Raw genomic sequence first — 15926 nt, 5'->3', positions numbered from 1 at the left:
CTTATTCTTATGTTTTATGACATGCTGATTAATTTTCCCTTCTATGGCAACATCAAATTCTCACTCTAACATATACTTATGACTATTAGGTATTTTTACCGATTAAGCCCTCACTACAGGAAAATAGGGCTTTAGTGGCGTTTTTAGTGGCGTTTTATAAAAAAAGCCGCCAAAATTTTAAAATTCAGAGCAATAACGGCGTTCTAAACAAAACGCCGGTAAAAATAGAGCAACAGTGGTGTTTTAGTAAAAAATGCCGCGAAAAACAGAGCATTAACGGCGCTTTCGGTAAAACGCCGCTAAAAACCAGAGCATTAGCGGCACTTTTGCTAAAACGCCGCTAAAAGCCAGAGCATTAGTGCCGCTTTCAGCAAAACGCCACTAAAAACCAGAGCACTAGCGGCGCTTTTGGTAAAACGCCGCTAAAAACCAGAGCATTAGCAGCGCTTTTGCTAAAACGCCGCTAAAAATCCCATAACCCCTAAACCTCAAAAAGAATCATAACCTCTAAAACAATAATTATTAAAATTTATGATTATACAATATATTAAATATTTTGTTATATAATCATAAAAGAGATAGTATTGAATTTAAAATATTGAATTAATTATCATTATAGTTTAAGGTTTATGGTTTAAGATATATGGTTTAAGCAGGTTTAATTATGAGTTAACTATGGTTTAAGGTTTAGGAGTTAACTAGTATTTGAAGGTTTATGATGAATTCGGGGTTTATGGATTATGATTTAGGGTTTAAAGGTTAGGGTTAAAGTTTAGATCAAGGGGACAATTATTAACTTCTTAAGAGATAATTTCCTTTCGATTCTTACCGAGATGCTATTAAGAAAGGGTGATTTTGAATGTGGAATTAGCATTTGTTGAACTATGTATAAATTCCAAGCTTATATAACATAGAAATATCTTACTGAGTGGACATAATAACTAGAGTGTTCCAATAGAGAATTAATTGTTTTATTAAAGTTATGTAACTTTGTATAAATAATAATGCTATTGTGTATTTTTAATTATCTATTTTTTTGTTTAAATATATTTAGATTAAATTAATAGAATGTCCTAAATAAAATATGTTAAAAATTAAGTTTAGGTTAAGGGTTTAAGGAAATTAATGATACTATTAGCTAGAAATTAACTCAAGAACATTTGGATTTTACTAAGATTCATGTTATTTTGTATATACGTACTCATAATATTATTTAATATAAGAATATAAACATATATATATGTGTGTGTTTCAATTTGTACTACACTAACATTGGCCACACGAATTCCCAAAAATATGTTTATTATGGTTTAGGGTTAACAGTTTTTTAGAGTACTTTATAGTTTGGGCTTTATGGTCTAGGAGTTATGGTTGGTTTAGGGGTTACCGAATGGTTTTGGGGTTTAAAGTTTGGGGTGAGTGGTTTTGTGTTTGTGGTCTAAGGTTTAGGGTTTAGAGTATCAGGTTTAGGGTTTTAAATTTAGAGTATAATTTTGGATTTTTATTTAGAAGATAAATGTATATAAGATAAATATATATAAAATATTATTTTAAAATATATATAAATATATATATGAAAAGTGGTTTAGTGTGCAATTGTGTACATGAACTGTAATTTGATCTAGATCTTGTAAAATATTTACACGTTATTGATATAATAAACAAAGATCATGTTTTATTTAATTAATTTATATGCATACATAGTATGTATTTTAAAATGTATTAAATCAAAATTAAAGTTTCAACTATAGTTAGGGTTTTAGGGTTTATATATAATTTAAAAGAAATTCTAAATATATAGTTTTAAATTTTGATCAATTTCTATAAAATATTCAGTATTAGCGGCGCTTATACATAAAACGCATAAAAGATAAAAAATAGTGGCATTTTTTTAGAAAACGCCACAGTATTTCATTATACATTAGAGTAAAACGGCGTCGTTTCCTCTAAATAGTAGTGGCTTTAGCGGCGTTTCTATAATAAACGCCACAACGCGTATTAGAATGGCGTCATTTTATAGTGTAGATAAAATAGGTGTTACTGGCGCTTTGCTGAAAACGCCGCAAAAGGTCTTATTAGCGGCACGTTGATGAAAACACCACAAATTTTCCTTCTTTGAAACGGCATCGTTTTTTCTCTCCTGAGGTTTATGCCCTTTACCCGAAATCGGTTTCATTTTTTTGCTAAGTCATTTTCCCCCATCTCGTCTTCCTTCCCCAAATCCCTAAAACAAACACCTCTTTCTTTTTCCCCAAATCATCCCCTAATTCCCCAAACCCAAAATCCCTAACATTTTCCCCAAGTCCCCTTTTTTCCCTTAATCTGTTCCCCCATACTCGAAATCTCTAACTATTTTCCCTTTCCTCTCGTCGACGGTCAGATGCTTCATGGGTTTGAAATGGTTAGTTTTTTAGTCCCCTTTAGATTAATGTGTAGTTACTGTATTACTTGCCTTTTATTTTTTTTTGGAATTAAGCTTAATTGACTGAACTTGCTATTTTGAACAACCACTTCCTTTCTTGATATGTAGTGTATGCTGGAATTTTCTTACGTTTTCTTCTCTTGTAGACTTCTCTGTCATTCGTGTAATTAAATGTTATTCATGGAGAACTTGCAACTCGTTTTTAGCACATTACCTCTGCTCTGATTTGTTCAGTTGCTATAGTAGTCTGGGAGTGATTATGCTCTGGCCATGTTGCTTTGGCTTTTAATTATATCCTCCAATGGTAGCACTGGAAAACTTTTCCTTTATTTCCAAACATATTGCTCTTTATCTCTCTCCTTCCAATAAATCATCCAAAAACGTTGACCCACCACGGATCTGCTGCTTTTTCTTGACCCTTTCAAAATCCATTCCATTCAATTCAATTCCTCCCAATTCTTTGTTAGTTTTTTAATCGTTACATTCGATTTTTTTCTAAGAGATCTTTATAAAGTTTCAAGCTTCTTAAGCATTTCTTTGATCTAGAATGGATAGTAATTATTCAGCTATACCCAAAGGCTCATTTGTAGAATTACAAATGCATAATGAACACCACGACTTTAGATACCAACAAAAACCGCTCCTCTCTGATGATGGGAACCGGGTAAATCATCCCAAGGTTATTGATGATTTTGATGATCTTAATGACGATGATTATGTTGATACTGATGTTGATGTTGATCTCGATGATTATACCCTTGTTTTAAGTAAACCCAATACCGGGTCTGGTGTTTCTGGTGCTGTTTTTAACTGAACCACCACAATTATTGGTGCTGGAATCATGGCTTTACCTGCTACTATGAAGGTTCTGGGGCTTGTTTTAGGGATTCTTGATCAGTGGTTAAGACTGGTTCGGTTCGTAATGTCTGGGTGATGTTATGTCTGGTTCGGTTCGTCATATTGGGGTTCTCGATCAGTGGTGTAACACCCCGAACCCGTGACCGTCACCGGTGTCCGACACGAGGGGTTAACGGGCCAAATCCTCTCAAGGTACCAACCAATTTGGCATTTCCAGACAGGCTGGAAAACTGCGTCACTGTCGCCTTAAAAATCATATCTCGAGTTCCAAAACTTGGAAACTAATTCTGTAAATTTTCCCTGAATTTAGACTCATATATCCATCCATGGATTTATTTCTAGAATTTTTGGTTGGGCCAATTGGTACAGTTTATTAGTTAAAGTCACCCATGTTACAGGGGTCGACTACACTGATCTTCGCGCGTTACAACTTGAATATCATCTCGTACAGAGATCTAATGCTCATTCCGTTTGTTTCTAATGAAACTAGACTCAAAGGGGAATCTATTCATATAAGGCATGACTTCTAATTGTTTCTGAATAATTTATGGTAAATTTTCAAAGTAGAGACAGGGGACCCAGAAACCGTTCTGGCCCTGTCTCACGAGAACTTTAATATTTCTCAGTATACTGCTCATATGGTCGTTTCGTTTCGTCCATATAAAAATAGATTCATCAAGGTTAAATTTCGTAATTTACTCACTATTTAATTCTACTTCTACTATTTTTAGTGATTTTTCAATCTCATCTCACTGCTGCTGTCTGCAACAGTTACTGCAGTAGACTATGCCAATTTCATGAATCTTTCCTTGGCCTTAATCATCCATCATACATGACACAAATTATGGCCACCTTATCAAAATTAAAGTTTCTAAGACTCGTGGCTATAGGTTCTAGCATCCCACTCGACGACCACATAGGCCATTTTCACATGGCTTAAAGTTTACAACCCACAGTTCAACAAAATATAATAGCCTATACATGCCAAATGTTCTTCAACAACGAAGACAATACCAAAAGATTTCAGCCGGTGTGATGACTTCAACGACGGTTCCGATCACGCAAACAATACGAGTCCGAGAGACCTAAAATGGGTGACAAGAAAACACCGAGTGAGTTTATAACTCAGAAGTCATAAGCATTCATCAATCCAATCGATAAAGTTACTACAACATGAACAATAAACGAGGCTAGGTACTCATCCATATCGAATCTATACCATAATTCCTCGGACCTTTTGGTCCAATCTCATACCAAGTCATACATCCACATTTCATATTCTACACAACAAGATATTTGAAGCATTTTCACACACTAACTCATTTCCACCACAATCATACAATTTCAATCATCACATAGATTTAAGGCTTACTAAATTCAACCCCGAGCATGAACGTATTTTCTATTCGTCATGAGCTCGAGGTACTTACCCGATCCGCTGTCCATACTCAACTCGATGGAGACACACCTCCATATATATAGAGTACGCACACACGAGTGCTTAATACTCGATTTCGCACACTTAGTGCCACGCAATTTAAGCCCGCACACATAGTGCCATACCCTTCGAGCTCGCACACCCAAAGGCCGTATTTTTCCAGCATGCACACTTAGTGCCATATATTTCCAGCATGCACACTTAGTGCCAATCTCACACACTGTACACACGTATTGCCCAAGACACTTAGTGCCGAAAGCAAACTTTCTACACATTTCACTATTTCTTTTACATTCAACAATTGTCATCACTCCATACACATACAATTTCATTTATATATATATATAGCATCCCATTAAATACAATTGCATAGATTTTACAATCATTTAAGCAATATCAAACATATGTGCTTCTCGACTTACCTTGTGTTGGGCAAAATGGTTCCAACTCGGCTACTCGATGTTCTTTCCTTTGCCTTTGCTTGTTTCTCCACCTCGAGCTTCTTGAGCTTAGTCAATAAATTAACTAGTTTAACCGTCTTGCCAAATATTTATACATATATACATGACATCAACTATACTATCATCATTAATACATCAATTCACAAAATTTTATCTCATGAGCATATGACCCATTTTTACCCCATATGGTCAATGCTTCATTCATTACCCAACTAGCCATTCAACAATTTTCAACCTCATTACCACCCTTTTATGTCTAATTGTCTAAATGAGATTATCAACATGCCTATCTATAGCCGAATGTGCTAAAATTGATCTAACATCACCTACACACTTGATTAAATGGCGAATACCTATACTATCAATTATGGCATCATTTTTTATTCTTTCAAACACTTAGTTTTCCTCCCATGAACACTTGGCAATTTCTTTTCTCTTCTAGCATAGCTTCACACCTATTTGTAACATCCTATGAATCCACATACATCACATTTCTACATAAATTTCTTTTACTTTTCTTCTACTTCCATTCACAACATCAAAGACACCATACACATATATCATTACAAAGCTTGACACTTAGCATGCAAATGACATCCACACAAACCCACCTTAGCCAAACTTAACTCATCTTCATGCCTCACCACCACAACATCAAACATCAAACATCAATGATACCAAGAAGACAACACCCATGGCCGAATATCATCCCCATTTCATGGTAAAGGTTTAGACCATGGGTTAGGTGGAACTCAAACTATCAACTAAAAACATGCATGAATCTCATGGATAACATCAATATACCGTAGTCTAGCAAACTCCCATGGCTGATTTTCTCAAGCTTTCCCCCCTCTTTCTTCTTAGTACATTCGGCCAAGCAAGGAGAAAATGAGAGAATGAACACTTTTTTTTTTTTCCTTTTCTTTGTTTTTCTTCATATTCTCTTTCTTTTTTTTTTTTCATTTCTTTATTCTTTCTACATAATCCACTAACTAAACATGTTGGCAACATGTTTCCACTCATAGCATGGCCGACCATCATGCTTCATTTTGGCTAATTTGACATGCAAGGACAACACTTTCCCACATGTATTAATAGGCCACCTTACATTTGCCTAGCACATTTCTAAATTTTCTCACATAAGTCCTATTTGATAAAAATTCACTTACAATTAACAAAATCCAAACATGAAATTTTCACACATGCATATATGCATATAATGAGCATCAATTATGATGGTTAATTATTATTATGACTCGGTTTAGTGGTCCCAAACCACTTTCCGACTAGGGTCAATTTAGGATGTCACAACTCTCCCCACTTAAGAAATTTTCGTCCCGAAAAATCTTACCGTAGAATAGGCTCGGTATCGCTCTTTCATAGAGTCTTCAAGTTCCCAAGTGGCTTCTTCCATTTCGTGTTTATGCCACAACACCTTCACTAACGGGATTTTCCTATTGCGCAATTCTTTTACTTCACGCCTCATAATGCGAACCGGATCCTCTTCATAGTTCAAATTAGGTTGAATCTCAATCTCGAGATGGAGCAATTACGCATGATGGATCGACCTATATCGTCAAGCATCGAGACATGAAAAATGTTGTGAATCTTTTCGAGCTCGGGGCAAAATTAATCGATATGCGATCGCCCAACTCGTTCGGATACTTCATATGGCCCGATGAACCTCAGACTCAATTTGCCCTTACGACCAAATCTAAGCACCTTCTTCCAAGGTGAAACTTTGAGAAAGACCTTGTCTCCAACTTGATATTCAATATCTTTTCTTTTCAAATAAGCATACGACTTTTGGCGATCCGGCGACTTTCAAACTTTCACGAATTACTCGAACTTTTGCTCGGCATCCTTAACCAAATCAACCCCAAAGAATTTACCTTCACTAAGTTCACCCAGAATAATGGGGTACGGCATTTACGATCGTATAAAGCCTCGTAAGGCGCCATCTTAATACTTGATTGAAAGCTATTGTTGTGCGAATTCAATCAAAGGCAAATATCTTTCCCATGAACCACTAAACTCAAGGATGCAACATCTCAACATATCCTCCAGATTTGAATTATCCGTTCGGATTGACCATCGGTTTGGGGATGAAAAGCAAGGCAAAATGCAGCTTGGTCCCCAAAGCCTCTTGCAATTTCTTCCAAAATCGCGATGTAAATCTTGGGTCTCTATCCGACACGATAGAAATAGGCACCCCATGCAATCGAATAATTTGGGAGACGATAATTCGCCAATTTATCAAGCAAAAATCCGTGCGACAGAATAAAATGAGCGACTTGGTCACCTATCAACAATGACCCAGATCGCATCCTTCTTACTTGTCGACAATGGCGGTCCGGATACAAAGTCCATGGTGACTCGATCCCATTTCCACTCGGGTATCGTGATCGGTCAAGTAATCCCGATGGCACTTGATGCTCCGCTTTCACTTGTTGACATATTAAACATCTCAAACAAAGTCGAGATGTCTCGTTTCATACCATGCCACCAAAACCGACGCTTTGTGTCATTGTACATTTTAGTACTACCCGGTGGATTGACATTCGACTCTGTGAGCCTCGTTCAAAATCATCGAAACAAGTTCAATTCCTTGGAATACATAATCGACCCTTGAACGTCAAGCAATCATGGTCGCCAATCTGAAATTTCGATTCCTCCTTCAAACACATTCGCTCGCTTAGCGACCAATTCGGCGTCGACCTTCCGAGATTCAAGTACTTGTTGAATCAATAACGGTTTGGTCTCTAATTCGACTACTAGCACCTCATCGGGTGAAACGGACAGATGAGCATCCATCGCCTCAAAGCAAACAAAGCCTTGCGACTTAAAGCATCGGCCACCACGCTGGCCTTTCCGGTGATAATCAATGATGAGTTCGTAGTCTTTCAACAACTCAAGCCAACGCCTTTGTCGCAGTTTAAATCTCTCGAGTCATCAAATATTTTAGACTCTTGTGGTCCGAATAAATGTGACACCTTTCTCCAAACAAGTAATGCCGCCATATCTTCAAGGCGAACACTATGGTCGCTAGTTCAAGGTCATGGGTCGGATAGTTTCTCTCATGCGGCTTTAGTTGTGTCGACGCGTAAGCCACAACTCGACCTTCTTGCATCAACACACAACCTAACCCAAGCAAAGATGCGCCATCAGATATGACAAACTCTTTACTGGGACTCACATGTACTAGCACTGGGGCCTCGGTTAAACAAGTTTTTAGTCGATCGAAACTTTCTTGACAAATGTTCGACCACTCGAACTTAACATCTTTTTGGAGTAGTTTCATCATCGGACAGCTATCATCGAAAAACCTTTCACAAATCGTCGATAGTATCCGGCAAGCCCCAAAAAGCTCCTAACTTCGGTAACATTCCTTGGAGGTTTCCAATCGACTATGGTCAAATTTTGTTCGGTCGACTCGAATACCCGATGCGATATCACATGACCCAAGAAGCTAACCTCCTCAACCGTAACTCACACTTGCTCAACTTAGCATATAACCGCTTATCCCGTAAAATTCGCAACACTATCCTCGGTGTTCAACGTGTTCGGTCTCATTTTGCGAATAGACCAAAATGTCATTAATGAAGACAACTACGAACCGATCCGGATATGGTCGAAGATCCGATTCATCAAATCCATAAATACCGCAGGGCATTAGTAAGCCCAAATGGCATCACTAGGAACTCGTAGTGACCATATCTCGCTCAAGGCGCCTTTGGGTACGTCCAATCTCGAATTCAAGAATCGATAATAGCCCGATCTCGATCTATTTTCAAAACACCGAGGTTCTTCATTGATCAAACAAATCATCGATACGCTGTAACGGATATTTGTTATTTATCGTCGCTTTATTAAGTCGACGATAGTCGATGCACGACCTCATGGTTCCATCCTTCTTTTCACAAACAACACCGGTGCACCCCAAGGAGAAAAACTCAAGCAGCAAAACCTCTATCCACCAATTCTTGCAATCGAGCTTTCAACTCCTTTAATTCCGTTGGTGCCATACGATACGGAGCTATCAAAATTGGAGTGGTACCGGTACCAATTCGATGCCAAACTCTATTTCCGAACAGTGGCAAACCCGACAATTCTTCGTGGAAAACATCCGGTATTCACAAACCACGCATGATTCGGGTTTCTTTTCGACTCCTTGTCATCGACCACATACGCAAGGTACGCTTCACCCTTTTCTTACATATTTCGGGCCAACATTGCCGATATTACACCGGCAACCCTTTAAGTCCGTAGACTCAACCCGAATTATCTCGTTATTCGCGACCTCGATCGATAGTCTTGCTTTTGCAATTTACAACCGCATCGTGCATGGTCAACCAATCCAACCCAAGAATAACGTCGAATTCGTCGAACGGCAAAAGCATCAAGTCCGCTGGAAAACAAGAACCTCGAAACACTAGGGGACTTTTCTTACACACTTTGTTGACAAGCACGTAATGACCCAAGGGGTTTGACACCCGAATTACAAACTCAGTAGACTCAATAGGCAAAGTCTTACTGGATGCTAAGGTTTCGCATATATAAGAATGAGTAGAACCAGGGTCAATCAAAGCAATCACATTAGTATCGAAAAGAGTGAAAGTACCGGTGATAACGTCAGGGGAGGATGCCTCCTCTCGTGCGCGGATGGCATATGCTCTAGCAGGAGCGCGGGTCTCGGATCGAACAGCCGTATCAGTGGCTCCTCTCTGATTACCACCCCTACCTCCTGAAATCCTCGGGGGTCTACCTCTAGCTGTCGCCCCACTAGATCTTGCACCTTGCATCTTATTCTTCTCATCTAGTTCCGTGCAATCTCTAATGAAGTGGTCCTTCGAACCACATCCGTAACAGGCCCGGTTAACGGACTTACCCCAACATTCACCTAGGTGTCGTCTTCCACATTGGGGGCATTCAGGTCGCTCTTGACGATTATTGCCCACACTAGCTACCGATGTAGCTCGAGTCCGCCAATGGTCGGGCTCGATGGAAATTCCGCATCGCCTCGACTTACTAGTGTCCTCCCCGAATTTCTTTACGATCGAGAACGGAGCTTTACTCACGATCTTTTACGATAATCTCTTGCTTCAAATTCAGCCTTCTTCTTCTCCTTTCCAAGTTCTTCGCCTTGCGTGCTCGTTCGACTAGTGTTACGAACTCCTTTATCTCCAAAATACCCACTAGTAGCTTTAAATCTTCATTCAATCCTTCTTCAAATCTTTTGCACATAGCAACCTCATCAGCCACACACTCATGAGCATATCGACTAAGTCTTACGAACTCATGTTCAGATTCAGATCATGTCATACGGCCTTGCTTGAGCTCCAAAAATTCCTTACATTTCGATCGATGAACCGTTGACTAATATATTTCTTCCAAATTCGTTTGAAAGAAATCCCAAGTAACTTGTTCCTTTGGGACTATGGAAATCAAGGTCCTCCACCAATAGTAGGTGAGTCTCGTAACAAAGATATAGCACACTTAAGACATTCATCGGTGTGCATGATAGTTCATCAAACACTCTAATGGTGTTATCAAGCGAATCTACCCTTTCGGCATCATCGGTAACTATGGCCTTAAACTCCTCGCCCCACGCTTCCTAATCAAGTCCACGGTGGTTTACTCAGCCTCACAGGATTAGTAACTGATGGCATCACGGGCTCTTGGGTGGATTATTTAAATTCGGGAATGGCTGGACAAATGGATTAGTTCGGGCATACCGCGCGACCCACTCATTCATCATGGTGAAGAAGGCTTGTTTCGCCTTCATTTTGATTATTCGCGGATGACCGAGGCTCAACAGCGGTGTCCCTTGCGCAGAGCAGCCGCTACACTTTCAACGCCATCCGCCAAGGGTCTCTCTATCCCGAGTTCCATCGCTAATCAAAACAAAAATTTCAACCGTCAAGTCATCACATTATTAAGCACTAACAATTTGGCTCAGATAGCTAGACTCACACGCCTATGGTAGTCCTAGAACTGACTAAACCATAGCTCTGATACCAATAAAATTGTAACACTCCGAACCCGTGACTGTCGCCGGTGTCGGACACGAGGGGTTAACGGGCCAAATCCTCTCAAGGTACCAACCAATTTGGCATTTCCAGACAGGCTGGAAAACTGCGTCACTGTCGCCTTAAAAATCATATCTCAAGTTCCAAAACTTGGAAACTAATTACGTAAATTTTCCCTGAATTTAGACTTATAAATCCATCCATGGATTTATTTCTAGAATTTTTTGTTGGGCCAATTGGTACAGTTTATTAGTTAAAGTCACCCATGTTACAGGGGTCGACTACACTGACCTTCGCGCGTTACAACTTGAATATCATCTCGTACAGAGCTCTAATGCTCATTCCGTTTGTTTCTAATGAAACTAGACTCAAAGGGGAATCTATTCATATAAGGCATGACTTCTAATTGTTTCTGGATAATTTATGGAAAATTTTCAAAGTCGCGACAGGGGACCCAGAAACCGTTCTGGCCCTGTCTCACGAGAACTTTAATATTTCTCAGTATACTGCTCATATGGTCGTTTCGTTTCATCCATATAAAAATAGATTCATCAAGGTTAAATTTCATAATTTACTCACTATTTAATTCTACTTCTACTATTTTTAGTGATTTTTCAATCTCATCTCACTGCTGCTGTCCGCAACAGTTACTGCAGAGACTATGCCAATTTCATGAATCTTTCCTTGGCCTTAATCATCCATCATACATGACACAAATTATGGCCACCTTATCAAAATTAAAGTTTCTAAGACTCGTGGCTATAGGTTCTAGCATCCCACTCGACGACCACATAGGCCATTTTCACATGGCTTAAAGTTTACAACCCACAGTTCAACAAAATATAATAGCCTATACATGCCAAATGTTCTTCAACAACGAAGACAATACCAAAAGATTTCAGCCGGTGTGATGACTTCAACGACGGTTCCGATCACGCAAACAATACGAGTCCGAGAGACCTAAAATGGGTGACAAGAAAACACCGAGTGAGTTTATAACTCAGAAGTCATAAGCATTCATCAATCCAATCGATAAAGTTACTACAACATGAACAATAAACGAGGCTAGGTACTCATCCATATCGAATCTATACCATAATTCCTCGGACCTTTTGGTCCAATCTCATACCAAGTCATACATCCACATTTCATATTCTACACAACAAGATATTTGAAGCATTTTCACACACTAACTCATTTCCACCACAATCATACAATTTCAATCATCACATAGATTTAAGGCTTACCAAATTCAACCCCGAGCATGAACGTATTTTCTATTCGTCATGAGCTCGAGGTACTTACCCGATCCGCTGTCCATACTCAACTCGATGGAGACACACCCTCCATATATATAGAGTACGCACACATAGTGCTTAATACTCGATTTCGCACACTTAGTGCCACGCAATTTAAGCCCGCACACATAGTGCCATACCCTTCGAGCTCGCACACCCAAAGGTCAGATTTTTCCAGCATGCACACTTAGTGCCATATATTTCCAGCATGCACACTTAGTGCCAATCTCACACCGTACACACGTATTGTTCAAGACACTTAGTGCCGAAAGCAAACTTTCTACACATTTAACTATTTCTTTTACATTCAACAATTGTCATCACTCCATACACATACAATTTCATTTATATATATATATAGCATCCCATTAAATACAATTGCATAGATTTTACAATCATTTAAGCAATATCAAACATATGTGCTTAATGACTTACCTTGTGTTGGGCAAAATGGTTCCAACTCGCTACTCGATGTTCTTTCCTTTGCCTTTGCTTGTTTCTCCACCTCGAGCTTCTTGAGCTTAGTCAATAAATTAACTAGTTTAACCGTCTTGCCAAATATTTATACATATATACATGACATCAACTATACTATCATCATTAATACATCAATTCACAAAATTTTATCTCATGAGCATATGACCCATTTTTACCCCATATGGCGAATGCTTCATTCATTACCCAACTAGCCATTCAAGAATTTTCAACCTCATTACCACCCTTTTATATCTAATTGTCTAAATGAGATTATCAACATGCCTATCTATAGCCGAATGTGCTAAAATTGATCTAACATCACCTACACACTTGATTAAATGGTCAATACCTATACTATCAATTATGGCATCATTTTTTATTCTTTCAAACACTTAGTTTTCCTCCCATGAACACTTGGTCAATTTCTTTTCTCTTCTAGCATAGCTTCACACCTATTTGTAACATCCTATGAATCCACATACATCACATTTCTACATAAATTTCTTTTACTTTTCTTCTACTTCCATTCACAACATCAAAGACACCATACACATATATCATTACAAAGCTTGACACTTAGCATGCAAATGACATCCACACAAACCCACCTTAGCCGAAACTTAACTCATCTTCATGCCTCACCACCACAACATCAAACATCAAACATCAATGATACCAAGAAGACAACACCCATGGCCGAATATCATCCCCATTTCATGGTAAAGGTTTAGACCATGGGTTAGGTGGAACTCAAACTATCAACTAAAAACATGCATGAATCTCATGGATAATATCAACATACCTTAGTCTAGCAAACTCCCATGGCTGATTTTCTCAAGCTTTCCCCCCCTTTCTTCTTAGTACATTCCGCCAAGCAAGGAGAAAATGAGAGAATGAACACTTTTTTTTTTCCTTTTCTTTGTTTTTCTTCATATTCTCTTTCTTTTTTTTTTCATTTGTTTATTCTTTCTACATAATCCACTAACTAAACATGTTGGCAACATGTTTCCACTCATAGCATGGCCGGCCATCATGCTTCATTTTGGCTAATTTGACATGCAAGGACAACACTTTCCCACATGTATTAATAGGCCACCTTACATTTGCCTAGCACATTTCTAAATTTTCTCACATAAGTCCTATTTGATAAAAATTCACTTACAATTAACAAAATCCAAACATGAAATTTTCACACATGCATATATGCATATAATGAGCATCAATTATGATGGTTAATTATTATTATGACTCGGTTTAGTGGTCCCGAAACCACTTTCCGACTAGGGTCAATTTAGGGATGTCACAAGTGGTTAGGACTGGTTTTTGGGATCATAGGAAGTTATTGGTTTTGGTTGTTATGGTTGTTTTTCTTGCTCCACTTTGCTTGTTAGATAGGATTGATTCATTGAGCATGACTTCGGCTACTTCGGTAGCTCTTGCTGTTGTTTTCGTTGTGGTTTGCTTTGCTGTTGCATTCATTAAGCTTATTGAAGGGAAGATAGAGGCTCCAAGGAGGAACGCAGATTTTGGATCGAAAATGGCAATTTTGGATTTACTAGTAGTTATCCCTATTATGACTAATGCATATGTTTTCCATTTCAATGTTCAACCTATATACAATGAGCTCGAAGGTGATGTTTTGACCAATTTTGATAGGAATCTGGGAATTCGTTTTAGCACTCCTTTGAATTATATTTACTCTTCATTTGGTTTTGGTTTTCCCTATTATTCACTTTTCCCTACGGCAAATTGTGGATAACTTGGTGTTTGAGGGATCAGCTCCTCTCACGGAGAGTAGAAAAAGGTCTTTGGCATTAACAGTAATATTGTTAGTGCTTATATATATTGGATCTACTATGATCCCAAATATATGGATAGCTTTCAAATTTACTGGAGCAACAACAGCTTTTTCCTTAGGTTTTATGTTCCCTGCTCTAATTGCATTGAGGATAAGTCAACAAGAAGAGAGGATGAGCTTGAGCAGAGTAGAGGAATTTTTGTCGTGGTTAATGTTAATACTGGCTGTGATAGTTAGCATTGCTGGGACAATCGGGAATATTTATACCAAATTGCAATGATAATAGGTATACAATGTAACTTACTATCTTTTAATGGTATTGAGCTTGGTCCTATTTCTCCTGTTAATGGTATACTATTTCTCCTGTTAATGTTATACCAAATTACTGGCTATTTTTTTTAATCATTTTATTTGTTTACTCCCACCTATTATTATGCAATATAATTAATATTATACCAACCATTAAATGTTGTTTATTTTTAGAACTCATTAGATTGTTTTGTCGACCAGAAACAGACTTTTGTTCTTCAAATGCAATGAGTAGGGAAGTCTCTCGACATTATTAGAGATCAATCCCAAGCATCTCTAAATAAACCCTCAAGAAAACATTTCCAATTCAATCAAGGTAAACATTGTCTTCCCTAAAATTTATGTTTCTTTCAACATGTTTTTCCTTTTATGTTTTCAATGTTTAATTAACATTTAATTACATTCCTAAATTTTTAATGTTTTTCCTAACATTTAATTAACATTTTAATTACATTCCTAAAATTTTAAGCTTATTTCATCCACTCTTTTTTGTGTTTTGTCTCGATTTAGCTTCCTTCGTTAAGTTTCCTATAGAAGCTTACTTATCTTTTATTTTCAAGAAACAGATTTAGGTAATGGAAGATGTATGCCTGTGTGTTTGTGTCTCTATATATGTATGTATTTGGTACTAGATGAAAGCTTTATTCTAGTTTTGAAATATAGACCAAGTTTTGCATACATTGATCAAATTCTGGCTCTTTTCCTTTGAATACATGGTTCTCTTGATACTAAATACTCAGGTACTTTCTGCATATTCTGTGATTCTTATTAGATAAGTTATATATCAACAGTTATGTTAGTTTCCATCAAGGCCTCTATAAACATAAAGTTGGTAT

General features: G+C 37.9%; 1 pseudogene; it reads left to right on the top strand.

Annotated features, from left to right (window-relative positions):
- The first annotated feature begins 2969 nt into the window (after window positions 1-2969).
- LOC108462229 (amino acid transporter AVT6E-like) lies at window positions 2970-15061 on the top strand (annotated as a pseudogene).
- Window positions 15062-15926: the final 865 nt, after the last annotated feature.

Source organism: Gossypium arboreum, chromosome 13, assembly GCF_025698485.1.
Source record: "Gossypium arboreum isolate Shixiya-1 chromosome 13, ASM2569848v2, whole genome shotgun sequence".
Classification (NCBI taxonomy): domain Eukaryota; kingdom Viridiplantae; phylum Streptophyta; class Magnoliopsida; order Malvales; family Malvaceae; genus Gossypium; species Gossypium arboreum.
This window is presented reverse-complemented; position numbering and strand designations above follow the sequence as displayed.